This window comes from Macaca mulatta, chromosome 2 (genome assembly GCF_049350105.2).
Source record: "Macaca mulatta isolate MMU2019108-1 chromosome 2, T2T-MMU8v2.0, whole genome shotgun sequence".
Lineage (NCBI taxonomy): Eukaryota > Metazoa > Chordata > Mammalia > Primates > Cercopithecidae > Macaca > Macaca mulatta.
In genome coordinates this window covers 3,342,161-3,359,453 of record NC_133407.1, presented here as the reverse complement: position 1 = coordinate 3,359,453, position 17,293 = coordinate 3,342,161, and the positions used below count along the sequence as shown (strand labels likewise).

The window sequence follows — 17,293 nt, the reverse complement described above, 5'->3', positions numbered from 1 at the left end:
TTTGAAAGAAAAAATAACTATGGGCAGGGCACAGTGGCTCACGCCTGTAATCCCATCACTTTGGGAGGCTGAGGCAGGCAGATCACCTGAGGTCAGGAGTTCAATACCAGCCTGGCCAACACAGCGAAACCCTGTCTCTACTAAAAATACAAAAATTAGGCAGGCATGGTGGCGCATGCCTGTGATCCCAACTACTTGGGAAGCTGAGGCAGGAGAACTGCTTGAACCCAGGAGGCAGAGGTTGCAGTGAGCCAAGATCGCGTCACTGCACTCCAGCCTGGGAGACAGAGTGAGATTGTGTCTCAAAAAAGAAAAAGAAGAAGTAGTATGCTAAAAAATTCTTTTTCCCATCCATTTAAAATCCTTAAAAACTAACAACAACCAAAGAAAAAAAAACCCTTCACTCCAACTTGGCAATAGCTTTAAAATGAAATTAATAATTTAAAATTAGGTCACATGGTGATGCAATCTAAATTGCCAATAGCAGGATATTCAGGATCATTAATAGGCACATAAATATCCTCAAACATTAAAGGTGGATTTCAGGCTCTAAGTCATAACTACCTAATAAAAAATCATCAAATAGAAATAGATATTCAAAACGTGCAGATTTTGAAACTGTTGTATTCCTTTGTTTTATATAACACATGTATTTCTAAAAGTTGCATGTGAATTGAATAACCGTTTAGAGACTCAGGAGAGGTGCCTGTATGTATGTGTCCATCACAGTACCTATCATCCTAAGCCAGCTTCCTCTTTCAGCTCAACAGCCTTACGCACCTTGGGCAATGCTGGACTATTCTTTGCAAGGAAAGGACAACAGCTGCACCAAGGAAGGCCCACTGGCCCAGGGGTAATCCTGGGATTTGGTAAGTGGTTAAAAAAAGAGTCACGAAAAGGCCCTATACCAATGAGATTACTCCCTCTGTTTTGGACCAAAACAACACAGCACACACTCTAGAAACCTGCTTTTTAATAGAAATCCCCCACTAAATACTTTTATAATGTGAATGGCCACCCCGTACTAGTTTGGTTAGGTTCTGGGTCCTTTATGCTGGGACTCTACAACATCTTTATGTTGAGAGGCAGTAGAATAAAGTTTAAAAAAAATAAAAAGAAAACTTCTGGTGTTTGAATCCCTACTCTACTTTGTACTAGCTGTGTAATGATGAACAAGTTCTTTGTGTTTCAATTTCTTCTTTAAAACACAGATAAACAACAGTCTCTCCCACAGAGACATATGACAAATGTTAATATACATGTGAAAACACTAAGTAGTCAGTGAATGTCCGCTATGGTTATTTATATAGTGTTAAAGAAAATATACAATCTCTTTTTGTTTTCATGTTATGGGGCCACATGAGAAGAAAGCAGTAATAAGATCATCACATACTACCAAATTGAATTTGAAATAGTGTGAAAAAGGGGCAAAAGACAGTTAAAACAGGCCTAAGATCAGCAATTAAAACAGCAAATCTAATTTCCTTTAAGGGAAAACACTTCTAGGAGTGCAAAAGGCTTTTACTGGAAGAAAGATAAAAACACTTCAGTACTGCTGTCCCTTTCCAAAGATCACATGTCAAATACAGACTGGAGTCTTCTTCTAACTTCCTAACTTCAGTCTAGGCTAGAGGACTACATATGTATGATACATACGATGATGATATATTTTAAAATCCGCTTGGTTTCTAGGGTTATCAAGGTCGATTCTATCCAGCTCCTTTAAGAGCCTAAAAAACAGAGGAGAACCAATACAGAATCAGTAAGAAGGAAGGTTATAGTTCTAAATTTATATTTATACTTAATCTTAGCCAAAGGGCCAAGAAGCAACTGTGTATTTGTTATATAATAATAACCTTTTATAAACGTCTCTGCTGGCCGGGTGTGGTGTGGTGGCTTACGGCTGAAATCCCAGCACTTTGGAAGGCCCAGGCAGGTAGATCACGGGAGGTCAGGAGTTTGAGGGCAGCCTGATCAACACGGTGAAACTCCCATCTCTACTAAAAATACAAAATTAGCCAGGCGTAGTGGTGTACGCCTGTAACCCCAGCTACTCGGGAGGCTGAGGCAAAAGAATCGCTTGAACCCGGGAGGCAGAGGTTGCAGTGAGCCAAAATCGTGCCATTGCACTTCAGCCTGGGCAACAAGAGTGAAACTCCATCTCTAAATAAATAAAGAAAATAAATGTCTCTGCCTTCATTGTTTTCAGAAGTTTCAATGGATGAAATTAAAAGGCCTTTCTTCTCTATTTATTATCTTAGAAATGTTGTAACTGCTCCTATGTGCTCAAATTGGTCTACTAAGCAAACCTAGCAAAAAATCCATGAGAAATTCAATCCTGTAATAGGAAAGGGAGTAGTGGAAAAACAAACTAGAAATGAAAACCAACATTTTAGTCTGTCAACTAATATGAGTCCCTGAAAAAATCATTTAACCACACCAGACCTCAGTTCTCTCACTCTGGAACATCTTTAATATCACTTCAAGACCTAACATTCTATTATTCGGGATTAAGTATTCAAAGGAAAGCTATTGGGTTGGTGCAAAAGTAATTGCGGTTTTTGCCATTACTTTTGCACCAATCTAATAGAACCTGGATTTGTTTCTCTTCTAAGTAAGATTTCCTCCAGGTGGCCCTTGCTTGTGCTCTCAACAGAGTTAAGGGGGGAAGAAAATGTTTAAGCCATAAAAAAAAAAAGCCTCACCAGATTTTATATTAACAAGTTTCATCCATCTTCTCAAAAGTCTCCTCTGCATACTTCTTAAAAGACAAGGAGTACGAATATAGATGAAAATAGTGGGATTTTTCAAGTTTTTTGTTTGGCTTAACATTTTGGAGGAAAACAGATGTATTTTATTTTTTGTAGAGACAGGATCTCACTATGTCGAACAGTCTTGTTGAGCAGTCTGGTCTCAAACCTCCTGGCCTGCAGCAATCCTCCCGTCCCAGCCTCCCAAAGTACTAGGATTACAGGTGTGAGCCACCACACTTGGCCAGAAAAAAAATTTTGTTTTCCATCCACATTTGTATTTTTCTTAGCAAGCTCCATTATATTTCTGTTTTACAGATTGTAAACATTACTCTGCCACTTCCCAGTGATGGAGGGGGGAGGGGAAAAACTTTTTTTTAAAAAAGGAGCTTAAAAAAAAAATCTATAACCCTTTTGCCCTCAAATTTTCCCCTGTCAATACATAGTATCCAAAATAAAACCATCAGGGAGCCAGGGAGGTGTATAATTGAAAAAGCAACCAAATCACAGCACAAGGTTGAGATGCAAATGGTATGGCCCTGGTGAATGAATATCACACTCTTAAGTCATAACTCAGATATCAATAACCCCTTTAAATCCCAGCTCATGATTAAAAAAAAAAAAAAAAAAAAAAGGAAGAACTTAAAATATTATCCAGATAATAGCGCCGGGTGCAACGGCTCACGCCTGTAATCCCAGCACTTTGGGAGGCCGAGGTGGGAGGATCACCTGAGGTTGGGAGTTCAAGACAGCCTGACCAACATGATGAAACCCTGTGTCTACTAAAAATACAAAATTAGTCGGGTATGGTGGTGCATGCCTGTAATCCCAGCTACTTGGAGGGCTGAGGCAGGAGAATCGCTTGAACCTGGGAGTCGAAGGTTGCGGTGCGCTGAGATTGCACCATTGCACTCCAGCCTAGGCAACAAGAGTGAAACTCCATCTCCAAAAAAAAAAAAAAAATATATATATATATATATATGTTCCAGATAATCATCCTACATAGAGAATTTGAGGTGGCAGGAGAGGTCTATAGAATCTTCTGTTTCTGGGGCTTCAGCTTCTCATATTAACAGGTAGATGATTTCAATAGTCACTTCCAAATTTGCTCTGCATAAAGATAGTAGCTATATACAGTCATTTTTAACATGTGCAGTGGCAAATATTCATTATTTACAGAATACTAATCTAAGGAAATACTAGTAATGTTTTAAGTGTGATCAGATATTAAGTTATTCTTTTTCCCTGAAAAAAACAAAAAAATCCGTTCTAGTTTAGAAAGCTCTATTTCTATTTCACCCTCCCCCTTTAACAGCCTGCGTTTCTTGTTCAGGGAGTTAGCAGACCCAAGTAGGCGAAATGGCACTATAATTACAATGCCAGTTAACATCATTCTACTATGCCATAAGAAAAAGGTGGCAGAAGAAGGCCTGGCCATTTATCATGTTGGGATCAATAAATTATTGGTGACAAATGGCTAAAAGTCGCTTCCAGTTTTCACCACACAGGGTGTAAAACTAGAATGAAGGCACTGGTCATCTAAAGACGGGTAAGGTTACGTTAATGAGAAAAATGAGCATTACGGGGAGAAAGTCTTTAAAAAAAAACTTTTTTTAAAGTTAACTTTCTACAAAATCATTCCATTTCCAAGAATTCTTACCATTGTAGTAGGCTTCAACATGACAGGAAAATTAGCTTATCATTGCTTAAAGGGTTAAAATCAGATTTTCAACCAAAGCAGTTAAAGTTTGGTGTTATTAGTAGAGTGCCACAGGCAATACATCTAAGGAGACAGCATTGTAAACTTCATGATTCACAAAAGGGGCAGAGGAGATTTCCATGAAGAAAGAACATGGTGGCTGATAATAATGAAAAGACGACCAAGTATTTCAAAGATGGGATATAAGCAGACCCTCAATGAGAGAAGGAAGCAAGATGGTAGGGTATTTAGGGACAGGCCCAGACAAAACTGTCAAAAATTAGAATCAGAGGCCAGGCGAGGTGGCTCATGCCTGTAATACTGCCAGCAGCTTGGGAAGGCCAAGGCAGGAGGACAGCGTGAGCCCAGGAGTTTCAGACCAGCCCCGGCAGCAGAGCCAGACTCTGGTCTCTATAATTAACTAATTAACTAACTACATTATAATCAGAAACCTGCCACATTCCTGCTTTTATGGCTGTTTCCCACTGCCCTTTTCAGGAATTGGAAGTAATACGGGAGGCACAAAATATTCTGCAAATCACAGCAGGTAGGGAACCAAATACTCAGCCTTGCAGGGTTCTCTCCACAACATATCATGGGCTGCTCAACAGTCACATTTATAACTTTCCCAGGCTCCTCCATAAACAACCAAGCATCTGTATTAATACATAAAAGTTAATCTGCATTACATCTCCCTATGTTTTATAATCTACATGCCACCTTCATGCAAGGTATCACATTTGTATGTTAAGAGAAGACTACTAGGCTGGGCACAGTGGCTCACGCCTGTAATCCCAGCATTTTGGGAGGCCGAGGTGGGTGGATCTCTTGAGGTCAGCAGTTTGAGACCAGCCTGGCCAACACAGTGAAACCCTGTCTGTACTAAAAATACAAAAAAATTAGCCGGGCGTGGGGGTGCACACCTGTAATCCCAGCTACTCCGGTGACTGAGGCAGGAGGATCACCTGAACCCAGGAGGCAGAGGTTGCAGTGAGTTGAGACTGTGCCACTGCGCTCCAGCTTGGAAGACAGAGTGAACTCTGTCTCCAAAACAAAGAGAGATGACTACAGAACAGTAATGCAAAACACAAAGAGAAAAGCATTGAGTACATGAGCGACAACCCCAGAATCACAGAATCTTGAATTGAGAGAAAACTTAGCTGCTAAATGACAGAACTATTAGATGAAAGTAAAGCAGCTGTGTTTAAAAAAATCATTTTACACAGTATTTCATCTCCATTAAGCCCCAGAAATTTTACAAGATCTGTAAAGAGGAAGCTGAATACAAATTTAAGAGCCTAATAAACAGGCTCAGGGTTTTAAAGACAATCTTCACACATAAACCACCTGGGATGGTAAACATCTAACACCGAAGCACCTTCTACTCCTCAGCAGAATGAGCAACCCCCCACCACCATTTCCACAGAGCACTCGGCACACTTCAAATAGAGCGCCTGACATTCAATTTACTAATGATAATTAAATTGCTGGTCATTATGTCTAGACTGAGGGCCTCAAAAGCAGACACTATGATTCATTTAGCTATCTCTAGTTCAGTTAGTTACCAGGTAAACACTTGTTGAATGGGTGGATGAATGGAGCATTTAAAACAACTGTTATTTGCGGCCTGGGGTCACTCAAAATGGTTACATACCTGTATCTCAGTATACATGTATTTATGTGCAACTTTCCAATTCCCTCTTGCTGCATGCAGCCTTGTTATTCTAATCTGCTATGGCCTCTCCAGCCTTATATAAATGTTACTACGAAAGTCACCAGAAAAAAATAAAATAATAAAGAACTACAAATAATTGCATAAACCTTAAAACTAAAGTTACAATGAAAAAAGGAAAAAGTCTTCTTTTGGCATACAAGGTCGTACCTATTTACCTATGTGTAACCATTATTATAGGTATAATTTTTTAAGTTGACAGAAAAGGAAAATTTTTATAATATAATACTCTTCTAGAATAACACAGATTTGGACTTCTAAAACAGGCCTTGACAGAAATTTGACGGGAGCTAAGGAGGTATTTGCTCCACCAGGAGCACAAAATTACATGATCATGATTTCTTCAAGGCATTCAATTTACGATCAGACAGGATCCGTGGACACTTGAAGAAAAGAATCAAACAAGTCATACTAATCAGAAGCAGGGAAAAGTTTAAAACCAACAACTAAAAATTTATTTTAAAAAAAATACCATTCCTAGAAAAATTCTGGCAAATGAAGAAATTTCCCTTTTCTCTAACAACAAATGGCAGCAAATGTGTATTGTTTGGAATATAAGAACAAAATAAACAATGATCCTTGCCATCCTAGAGCTTACATTCTGAAGGGGAAGACAAGCTATGAACAGTAAACATCATCAAGACGTCAATTGGATGCTATGCGATAATGTGGTAAGTACTATGGGAAAAAAGGAAAGTGAAACAAGGGGAGAGAGGGACGGCTACAATTTTACTATTTAAAATTGATCAAAATAGTTCTCACTGAGAAAGTGACATTTGAGCAAAGACCTGAAGTAACACAGTGAGCCATGCAGACAAGGGTGTTACAGGCCGAAAAAGCCACCAATGCAACATTCCTGGAACGTTCAGTAGCAAGGAGGCCTGTATGGCCGAAACAGAACCAGAAAGGGGGAGAGCTGCAGAAAAAGTCAGAATACTAACGGAGCGCCCCATCACATTCAGAGCCTTGTAGGCCCACAGCAATGATAACAGCAGCTATACTGGGTAACCACTGAAAGGTCTGCACCAGAGAAGAAACAGGCTGTAACATACTTTGTCAAGACTCATTCTGGCTACTATGTGGAGAAGACTGCAAAGAAACAAAAGAGGAAGAAGCAAAGAGACTAGTAAGGAGGCTACAGCAGTCATCCAGATGAAAGATGAAGACGGCGCAAGGTAAGTAGCAATCAGTGGTGAGAAATGCTAAGATTCTGGATATATTTTGTATGTAGAGCCAAGAGGATTTCTTGATGAATTAGATGTGACATGCAAGCATATGCATGGGTACACCAGGTACAGGTAAATGTGTAATCAAGTATAATTTCAAAGTTTCACGCTGGAGCAAAAAGAAAACTAGCTATGACCAACTGAGATGGGGAAGACTACAGGCATAACAGATTTAGGGAGAGAAGATCTAGAGCTCAGTTTTGGATTTGACTCCAAAATATTTATTAAGATATACAAGGGTTGACTTCAAATAGGTGGATGCACATGAGTCTTGAGTTTAGAAGTCTGAGTTGGAGGTGTAAGTTTAGGAATCAAGAGCACATAGATAGTATCGGCAGCTATAAGACTGGACATTATTAAAATAAAAAGTAAAGGCAGAGATGCCTTAAGCTTGGGGCATTTTGATAGTAAAGGTCAGGAAGAACAAAAGGAATGAGGAAAAGAATCTGAGAAGCAGCAACTGATGAAATAAGAAGAAAACCAGGCCCCACAAGGTGGCTCATTCCTACAATCCCGGCACTTTGGAAGGCTGAGGCACAAGATCACTTGAGCCCAGGAGTTCAAGACCAGCCTAGGCAACACACGTATATACACACATAAAGTAAGAAGAAAACCAAGAGAGTGCCACAGAGAAGGGAAGTGAAAAAAGTGTATCAAAGAAGGAGGAGTAATCAAGTATGTCAAAAGCTGCTGACAGGTCAAACAAGAGGACTGAGAATTAACATCAGGTTTAAGTCAAATTAAAATGGCTGAAAAACAATTTTAGAAACATTGAAAAACACTTCTGGCCTGATATTGTGATGAACCAAAAATGTGCTTCTAAGGAAGAGATTAATCAAATATTTTTAAATATCCCAGAAATATAAAATTATTGAATTATAGGCAGCACATGAGAATAAAAATGTTCCCAACTAGATACCCTGAAAATGTGTTGTAGCATTCAGGAAGAAAGGTAAGTAAGCAGATTCCCTGCCTCCCCTTTCCATTCTCAACCCATTCCCCGAAGTGAAAGGTAATTCATTGGATGAAAAAGAAATCTTCATTTTCTTTCTCAGAAGGCTGAGGCAAAAGTTCTACTGCCATATATATATACACACACATATATTTATATATATACACACACACATATATTTATATATATACACACACATCATATATTTATATACATATATATTTTATATACACACATATTTATATAATGCAAATATAATTTAACAATATAATTATAATATATAATTTTTTTTTTTTTGAGACAGAGTCTTGCTCTGTCACCCAGGCTGGAGTGCAATGGTGCGATCTCGGCTCACTGAAAGTGTGCTTCCCAGGTTCAAGCGATTCTCCTGCCTCTGCCTTATGAGTAGCTGGGATTACAGGTGAGCACCACCGCGCCCAGCTACCTTTTTGTGTACTTTTAGTAGAGACAGGTTTCACTATGTTGTCCAGACTAGTCTCAAACTCCTGATCTCAAGTGATCCACCCGCTCCAGCCTCCCAAAGTGCTGGGATTATAGGCATGAGCCACTGCAACCAACCTATTGCCACTTACATTAAACACGGTCTAACTCCTACAAATATAAGAACTCCTGATCTAGCTCTCACTCTCCACGAGACAAGGCACAGACAGACTGAGATCTGTGCTTTCTTGTCTTTCTATAAAATTAGGATTGACTGCATCCAACTCTATGTTTCATTTTGTATGGCTATGGTTACTGTTGCCCTTTGCTGATGAACTCTCAAAATTAAAGGAACACATATACAAGCCCAATCACTTCCAATTAATTTCATTAACTGTTAAGGATGATGTATTAGTCTATTCTTGCATTGCTATAAAGAAATACCTGAGGCCTGGTGCGGTGGCTGATGCCTGTAATCCCAGCATTTTGGGAGGCAAAGGTGGGCAGATCATGAGGTCGGAAGTTGGAGACCAGCTTGACCAACGTGTAAACCTCATTTCTACTAAAAATACAAAAATTAGCTGGGTGTGGTGGTGCACGCCTGTAATCCCAGCTACTCAGGAGGCTGAGGCAGAAGAATTGCTTGAACCCGGGAGGCAGAGGTCGCAGTGAGCCGAGATTGTGCCACTGCACTCAGCCTGGGCAACAGAGCGAGACTCCATCTCAAAAAAAAAAAAAAAAAAAAGACAGTATCTCAGACTGGGTAATTAATAAAGAAAAGAGGTTTAATTGGCTCATGGTTCTGCAGGCTGTACAGGAAGTGTGATAGTGGCTTTGAGAAGGCCTCAGGAAACCAAATCATGGCAGAAGGCAAAGGGGAAGCAAACACGTCTTGCATGGCCAGAGCAGGAGCCAGGGTCACGGGGAGGAGTTACACACTTTCAAATGAACAGATCTTGTGAGAACTCTATCATAAGAACAGCACCAAGAGCATGATGCTAAACCATTCATGAGACACCATCCCCATGATCCAATCACCCCCACACCAGGCCCCACCTCCAGCAATGGGGATTACAGTTTAACATGAGTTTTGGGTGGGGACACAGATCCAAACCACATCAGGTGGATTATACATTCTGTCCTACAAATTTAGCAATCTTGTTTTTCAGCAATAAACGTAACTGGAAAACTGGGTTACCTTTGCTTGAATAATCAATCTAGCTACATTAACCTTAATGCAATCACATCAAGAATCAAGAGTCAAGAATCTTTATACTTCAAAATTTATTTTCTATCGATAAGTCCTCACCCTCTTATTTAAATATCTTCATATTCTAAAGGAGATTGTGTAATTTAAGTGATAGATTGTAAAATTTCAGTCATGTGTACTCAGGTTGGGCGTTTATTTATATTCCATAGTTTATCACTAGATATAATCCACTGATTTACCATGGCTAGGAAAGGACTACAGATACAGTGCATACTCATTAAAACAGCTGTTGATCTCTACAGTCTCATAGTTGCACATTCCTGGTGATACCTAATATTACCACCTAAATAACAGAAAACTATTCATCACAAGACACCAGATTGAGAGAACTAAAAATCCTGGCCTCAAGTGATCCTCCCACCCTGACCTCCCAAAGTGTTGAGTTTACAAGGGTGAGCCTTCTTTTCTTTCTTCTAAGCTACAGGTTTGATCACTCAGTTCCCCTTTTGTTCCCAAGTATTCGTATTTTGAGTAAATATTTCATATGACTTTATTCTTGGCCCTAGATTTTACCACTTTACATTGATTGGATTTGAGTAAGTCTGTTGACAGCTTTGACAGTAAGTCATGTACTCAGCTTCACAAAACTCGTAAGTATGACACTTCCAAGGAAGTATAAACTAAGACACGCTACAAAAGTTCAAAATATGTTGTGTTTAACAGAATTCAAGGAGAAAGAAATATAAACTACTAAAATTTTTGCAGACTGATTGGCTTAAATGCTTAAATATTATTTGTCCTATAGCTTAAATCTTGTCATGCAACGTATTTAAATATGTCTTTAATGACCCACCTTATAAAAGGATCCTATGTGAGAGAGAGAGGAAGAAAGGAGAAGGAGGAGGAGGAGGAAGAAGAACAGGAAGAAGAGGGAAGGAGGGAGGAAGGAAGTAAAGCAGACAGGCAAAAAATGACATTTTCACTTCATAAAAATTTAAATTTCTATACATGCAATATAAAAAAATGCAGTTAAATAATTTTTAGTAGTGAATGGAAATAAAATTTGGAAACTAAACTTATGGAAGGAACATTTTGTTATTAAAAAACAAAACAAAACAAAAAAAACAAGCCAGGGGTGGTAGCTCCATGTCTGTAATCCCAGCATTTTGGAAAACTGAAGTGGGAGGATTGTTTGAGCCCAAGAGTTTGAGACCATCCTGGACAACATAGCAAGTCTCCATCTCCACAAAAAAAAGTTTGAGTTATTTTTTAAATTAAGAAAAGGAAAAAAAAAACATTAAAATACAGTTATAAATGCTCATATTAAAAAACAAGAAAGGACTGGGCACAGTGGCTTACACCTGTAATCTCAACACTTTGAGAAGCCAAGGCAAGTGGATCACTTAAGCTCAGAAGTTTGAGACAAGCCTGGGCAACATGACACAACCCCATCTCTACAAAAAATACAAAAATTAGCCAGGTGTGGTGGTGCATGCCTGTAGCCCCAGCTACTTGGGAGGCTGGATCACCTGAGCCTGAAGGTAGACGTTGCAGTGAGATGAGATGATGCCACTGCACTCCTGCCTGGACAACAGAGTAAGGCTCTGTCTCAAAAGAAAAAAGAAAGATAGCCGGGCGCGGTGGCTCACGCCTGTAATCCCAGCACTTTGGGAGGCCGAGGCGGGCGGATCACAAGGTCAGGAGATCGAGACCACGGTGAAACCCCGTCTCTACTAAAAATACAAAAAATTAGCCGGGCGCGGTTGTGGGCGCCTGTAGTCCCAGCTACTCGGGAGGCTGAGGCAGGAGAATGGCGTGAACCCGGGAGGCGGAGCTTGCAGTGAGCCGAGATCGCGCCACTGCACTCCAGCCTGGGCGACAGAGCGAGACTCCGTCTCAAAAAAAAAAAAAAAAAGAAAAAAGAAAGATAGATCTCAGATCAAAAACCTAACTTTATGACTTAAGGAACTAGAAAAAGAAGACCAAACCAAACCCAAAGCCAGCAAGTGGAAATAAGGAAAGATTACAGCACAAATAAAAGAAACAGAAAATAGAAAAACAACAGAGAAAAGTCAATGAAACCAAAAACTGGTTCTTAGAAATATCAACAAAATGACAAACCTTTAGCTATACAGAATTTTTTTTAAAAAGAAGACTCAAATTACTAAAATCAGAAGTGAAAATGGGGACATTATTACCAATTCCAGAGAAATAAGATTATAAGAGAGTACTATCAGCAAGTACATGCCAACAAACTGGACTACCTAGGTGAAATGCAAAATTCCCTGAAACACAACTTATCAAGACTTTAATTTTTTCTCATAAAGAAAGAGAAAATCTGAATAGACCTATAACTAGTAAAGAGACTGAATTTGTAATCAAAAATCTCCAAAACAGGTCAGGGCATAGTGGCTCATGCCTGTAATCCCAGCACGTTGGGAGCCCAAGGCAGGTGGATTGCTTTCAGCTCGGAAGTTCGAGACCAGTCTGGGCAACATGACGAAACCCTGTTTCTAGAAAAGATACAAAAATTAGCCAGGCATTGGTGGCTCGCAGCCTGCAGTCACAGCTACACGGGAGGCTGAGGCACAAAAATCACTTGAGCCCAAAAAGCAGAAGTTGCAGTGAGCGGAGATTATGCCACTGGACTCCAGCCTGGGTGACAGTGAGATCCTGTCTCAAAAAAAGAAAAAAAAATTAAGTCCTAGACCTAATGGCTTCACCGGCAAATTCTATCAAGCATTTAAAGATGAACTTACACCAATCCTTCTCAAACTTTTCCAAAAAAGTGAAGAGGAGGAAAACTTCCAAACTCATTTTATGCTGCCAGCATTACCCTGATACCAAAGCCAGACACAACTGAAAAACTATGGAACAATATCCCTTATGAACACTGAGGCAGAAATCCTCAACAAAGACTAGCAAACTGAATTCTACAGCATAGTAAAAGGATTATACACCATGACCTAGTAGAATTTATTCCTGGAATGCAAGGATAATTCAACATATGAAGAAAAAACAATGTACTATACCACATAAACAGAATGAAGGGAAAAAAATCCATGATCATCTCCACTGATGCAGAAAAATCATATTGACAAAATTCTTTTTTTCATGACAAAAAACACTTAACAAAAAGGAATAAAAGGAAACTGCTTCACCAAAATAAAAGCCATATACCAAAAAACCACAGTGAACATCATACTCTACTGAAAGCTTTCCCCATGAGATTAGAAACAAGGCAAGGATACTGCTTTCAACACTTCTATTCAACATAGCACTGGAAGTCTTAGAGTCACTAGGCAAGAAAAAGAAAAACAAAAAGCAATCAAATTGGAAAGGGAGAAGTAAAAGTATTTCTGTTTACAGACAATATGACCTTATTTTGTATGTAGAAAACCCTAAAGATTCCACAAAGGAACCTGTTAGAATAAATAAATTCATCAAAGTAGCAGGATATAGTCAACACACAAAAATTAGTTGCATTTCTATATACACTAAGAATGTACAATTTGAAAAGAAAGTTAAGAAAACAATGCCATTTATAATAGCATCAAAATAGTCAAAACACATAGAAAATCACTTAACCAACGAGCTGAAAGGCTTGTACAATAGAAACTATGAGACATACCTAAAAAAAAAAGAAAGTATAAAAGAAATAAACAAATGGAAACATATCCCACGTTAATGAAATGGAAGACTTAATATTGTTAAGATGTCAATTACCCAAAGCCTTCTACAGATTTAATGCAATTCTTGTCAAAATTACAAGGATGTTTTTTGTAGAAATAGAAAAACCTGGCTGGGCACAGTGGCTCACGCCTGTAATCTCAGCACTTTGGGAGGCCGAGGTGGGAGGATCACTTGAGGTCAGGAGTTTAAGACCAGCCTGGCCAACATGGTGAAACCCCATCTTTACTAAAAATACAAAAATTAGCTGGGTGTGGTGGCGGGCACCTGTAATCCCAGCTACTCAGGAGGCTAAGGCAAGAGAATTGCTTGAACCTGGGAGGCGGATGTTGCAGTGAACCAAGATTGCACCACTGCAGTCCAGCCTGGGCGATAGAGTGAGGGAGACTCCATCTCAAAAAAAAAAAAGAAACAGAAAAACCTATCCTAAAATTCATATGAAATTTCAAGGGACAATGGATAGCCAAAACAATCCTGAAAAAGAAAAGTAAAACTGGAGGATTCACACTTTCTGATTTCAAAACTTACCACAAAGTCACAGTAATCAAACAGATTAATACTGTCATAAAGACAGCCATGTTGACCTCCAGAATAGAACACAGTCCATAATTAACCCTCATATATATAGTCAAATGATTTTTGTCAAGAGTGTTACTATAATTCAATGGGGAAAAGACAGTCCTTTCAACAAATGGTGCTTGTAAAACTGGATATCCACATGCAAAAGAATGAAGACCCTTACCTAACACCACATACAGAAATTAACTCAAAAGAGATCCACGACTGAAATGTTAAGATCTAAAACTATAAAACTCTTAGAAGAAAACATAGGTTAAAAGCTTTATGACACTAAATTTGGTAACGATTTCTTGGATATGATACCAAAAGCACAGGCAACAAAAGACAATAGACAAACTGCACTTTATGAAACTGAAAAATTCTGTGTATCAAAAGACACAGAGTAAAAAATCCATCCACAGAATGGGAGAAAATATTTGCAAACCATCTGGTATGGGATTAATATTCAGACTACACAGAGAACTCCTAAAACTCAACAAGAAAGACACAAACAACATGATACAAGAATGGGCAAAGGATCTGAATCGATGTTTCTCCAAAGACGATATACAAATGGCCAATCAGCACATGAAAAGAAGGTCAACATAATAATCATTAGGGAAATACAAATCAAACTACAAGATACTACCTGCTATGGTTTGAATGTTTGTGTCTCTCCAAAATTCATGTTGAAACTTGATCTCCATTGTCACAGTGTGAAGAGGTGGGGCCTTTGGGGAAGTGATGAAGATATGAGGGCTCCGCCTTCATGAATGGATTAGGGCTCTTATAAAAGAGGTTGAAGAAAGGGTCCTAATGCTCCCTTTTTTGCCCTTCCACCTTCTGCCATATGAGGACACATCAACAAGGTGCCATCTTGAAAGCAGAGAGAGCTGGCCCTCACCAGACACTAATCTGCTGGCATCTTTATCTTGGACTTCCCAGCTCCAGAACTGTGAGAAATAAATGTACATTATTTATAAATTATCTAGTCAATGCTATTCTGTCATCGATGCAGGAACAGACTAAGAAGCCATCTCACACCCATTAGGATGGCTACTAAAAAAAGCATAACAAGTATCAATGAGGATGTGGAGTCACTGGATCGCTTGTGCACTACTGGTGGGAATGTAAAACGGTACCACTGTTGTTGAAAGCACTACGGCAACACTTCAAAAAATTAAAAAACAATTACCATGCGATGTAGCTATTTCACTTCTGAGTATATACTCAAAAAACCCGAAAGCTGGGTATCAAAGAGATATTTGTATACCCATGTTCACAGACGCATTATTCACAATAGATGAAACGTGGAAGCAATTCAAGTGTCTACCAACAAAAAAATGGATAAGCACAACATGACATATGCATATAATAGAATATGCATCCTTTACACAATATGAATGTACTTAATATCACTGAGTTGTATACTTAAAAAATGGTCAAGACGGTAAGTTTTATGTTATTTGTATTTAAACACAATTTTTTAAATTGGAAGAAAAAACACATTAAAACAATTTTTCACATCAAAAGGCACACATTTATTTAGCTATTTCCTTGGTAATCTACAGTATTTTTCCTCTAACTGACATATTCCTAGAACATGCCAATTTCAGACAAACAAATTTCTAGATCAAACCATGGAGAGACTTACAGATAATTAACAAAATAAAATAAATATGCAGGATTAAAACACACTGTAAGCCCAGGAGTAGTGGCTCATGCCTATAATCCCAGCACTTTGGGAGGTCGAGGCAGGAAGATCTCTTGAAGCCAGGAGTTTGAGACTAGCCTGGGCAACAAGCAAGACATTGTCTCTATTTAGTACTTAGGGGAAAAAAAAAAACTCACAATGAATGTCAAAAACAAATTGTTCTTAAGCTGGGTCTTGATGATGGTAAAGGATTGTATCATCACTTACCACACAGACCTGCCAGCAAAATGCTTAAGAATCTACACTTGGCTAAAAATAAGAACTGCGGGCTGGGTGCAGTGGCTCATGCCTATAATGCCAGCACTTTGGGAAGCCAAGAAAGGAGGATTGCTTGAAGCCAGGAGTTCAAATTCAAGACCAGCCTGGGTCACAGAGTGAGACCCTGTCTCAAAAAGAATTGGCCTGTTACATGAGTAAATTGCAAAAATAAATAAATAAGAAAAATTGGCTCATACTATACTCTATTTTTTTTTTTTTGAGACGGAGTCTGGCTCTGTCGCCCGGGCTGGAGTGCAGTGGCCAGATCTCAGCTCACTGCAAGCTCCGCCCCCCGGGTTTATGCCATTCTCCTGCCTCAGCCTCCCGAGTAGCTGGGACTACAGGCGCCCGCCGCCTCGCCCGGCTAGTTTTTTGTATCTTTTTTAGTAGAGACGGGGTTTCACCGTGTTCGCCAGGATGGTCTCGATCTCCTGACCTCGTGATCCGCCCGTCTCGGCCTCCCAAATTGCTGGGATTACAGGCTTGAGCCACCGCGCCCGGCCTATACTCTATTAGGTAGCATAATTTGTTGCTCAGATTATGAAATGTGAGCCAGGCATGATGACTCACACCTGTAATCCCAGCACTTTCAGAGGCCGAGGTGGGCAGATCACAAGGTCAGGAGTTTGAGACCAGCCTGGCCAACATGGTGAAACCCCATCTCTAATAAAAATACAAAAATTAGCTGGGCATGGTAGCAGGCACCTGTAGTCCCAGCTACTCAGGAGGTTGAGGCAGGAAAATTGCTTGAACCCGGGAGGTGGAGGTTGCAGTGAGCCGAGATGGTGCCACTGTACTCCAGCCCGGGCGACAGAGCAAGACTCTGCCTCAAAAAACAAAATAAAAAATAAGATTATGAAATGTGAAATTTGAAGCAGTAGTTAGTAATAAGCAGAGATTTTAAGCCCTTTTGAGCTATAAGAAGTCTTTGTAAAGTCCATCTTGAAGACAACAAATTAAAACCATAACAATTACCTTTGAAATAAGCAGTAATTTAAAAAATAACTTAAATAGTAAAGTAATGTTTTTTGTTTCCTCGAAAAAAAACCCTTGAGCATTTACT

General features: G+C 39.3%; 1 protein-coding gene across 2 annotated transcripts in view; it reads right to left on the bottom strand.

The window, feature by feature from the left end:
* ACAP2 (ArfGAP with coiled-coil, ankyrin repeat and PH domains 2) overlaps positions 1 to 17,293 on the bottom strand; it is a 179,749-nt gene that overhangs the window by 125,085 nt on the left and 37,371 nt on the right. Inside the window, exon 2 of one of the 2 annotated variants that reach the window (XM_077990624.1) lies at positions 14,908 to 15,211. The gene's annotated coding sequence lies outside the window, so the exon portion shown is untranslated. 2 annotated transcript variants of the gene reach the window in all.